This window comes from Tigriopus californicus, chromosome 10 (assembly GCF_007210705.1).
Source record: "Tigriopus californicus strain San Diego chromosome 10, Tcal_SD_v2.1, whole genome shotgun sequence".
Lineage (NCBI taxonomy): Eukaryota > Metazoa > Arthropoda > Copepoda > Harpacticoida > Harpacticidae > Tigriopus > Tigriopus californicus.
The window spans coordinates 1,115,752-1,117,344 of record NC_081449.1 but is presented as its reverse complement, the minus strand read 5'-3'; the positions used below and the strand labels follow the sequence as shown (position 1 = coordinate 1,117,344).

General features: G+C 42.2%; 1 long non-coding RNA gene across 2 annotated transcripts; it reads left to right on the top strand.

The window, feature by feature from the left end:
* On the top strand, positions 1-753 carry LOC131888573 (uncharacterized). 2 transcript variants are annotated; one of them, XR_009374126.1, is made up of 2 exons: positions 1-494; positions 574-753. It is a non-coding gene; the product is annotated as an uncharacterized LOC131888573 (long non-coding RNA). The 2 variants fall into 2 exon arrangements; XR_009374127.1 differs by having other exon boundaries at positions 1-515.
* Positions 754-1,593: the final 840 nt, after the last annotated feature.

The following is a 1,593-nucleotide window of genomic DNA, read 5'->3' as shown; positions in this document are numbered from 1 at the left end:
AAAACAGACGGCGGACCCCAATTTGCCTCCGTCGAATTTCTAGATTTCTGCCGATCGGACGCTATCCAACCCGTTGTCAGTTCGGCATATTATCCTCAACTCAATGGACATGACGATGCAACTGTCAAAATGTTAAAGGGTTTGGTCAAGAAGCATTGCGTGAACAACCGAATTGATCAAGATGCTTTTGATGCAGCTCTTCTAGAGTGTAGAAATGTTCCACGGGAGGATGGTTTATCTCCTACTCAATGGCTCTTTTGCCGTGGATTGCGCACCCACATCCTTACTCATCATTTGAACTATGAGATAGTGGGGCAGAGTGAGCGTGATCGTGCTTTGGAGAAGAGACGTTTGAGCATCTTGGAGATCAAAATTGATATGACCAAAGTTCTCGAGTCCAGAAAGGATTATGTGTTGGCCAAGAAGTGAGGATTAAAGATCCTCATTCTAAGATGAGGTATCGGATTGGTGTTATCCTACAGTCCGATATAATGGTCGGTCGTATGTGATTGATTGTAAGTGGATCTCGTCGTTACACCCGTAATAATCGATTCTTACGTCCAATTTCCATAGATAAGACTGGCGGAGAATCGGCCATAGAAGAACCCGGGATCACATCTCAACTCATGGAGCCAAGAAGAAGTTCTCGAAAAAGGAAGAAGAAGATTGGCCGTGTTCAAGTTTAGGTTTGTTCAATCTCAATTTTCTCCTCCTCATCACTGCACTTGATTATAAAACTCCAGTTTCCTTTAAGCTCTTGTTCTTGTTCTAGTCATTCCTGTTTTCGATGCCACATCATCAAGGTCTCAATGAGTAAATTGGTTCCGACCAACTTTTCGCTCCGTATTGCTTAGTGGATATTAACGGCAAAATTTCGGAATTTTTCTCTGTGACCCACCTTTCGGAACACATTCAGAGATGACTAGACTGGAACAAATTTCCTCAAAAGCTGAAACTATTTTAGCAATGGCTGCATATATGAAAGATTCCCGTTTTAGAATTGATACCAGGTCCAGGTCTTCTAATCTTTCAATAATCAACGGTCAATGTTCATCTTTGAGCTTGAACTTAGCCAGACCGGTTTTACTTTAGAGCACGCTGGCTTTTGAGTAATGGTCGACCCTTTCTCAAGAACATGATGATCTGACAGATTACTAGGTGTCACTTGGACATACTGGATCAGACCAGGGTCGTTGGAAAAAACCAAGTCCAGAACGTTATTTGCTCTGGTGGCTACACCAACATGCTGGGAGAAATTGCGTAAGATCGCAAATTCCTCCAGCTTTTCGAACGACTGAGATGTCGATTTCGAAATGGGAATATACCCATCAGGACTAAACTCCCACTCTACAATGCTAGCCGGAAAATTAAAGTCCCCTACAAAGAAATCTTTCGAGCAGACTGCCTTATCCACCTCATTTTCAGTGAATTGGAGAGCTGACATAAAAGAGCTTGCTGAACAAGAACGTGGCCCATACATTGTTACAATAGACAGATCAAGCCCTCGGATATGAAAAACTAAGACCTCTATTTCTCCATTCGACATTTGTACATGACTTATTTGCAGATCATTCCTAACATATAGACATACAC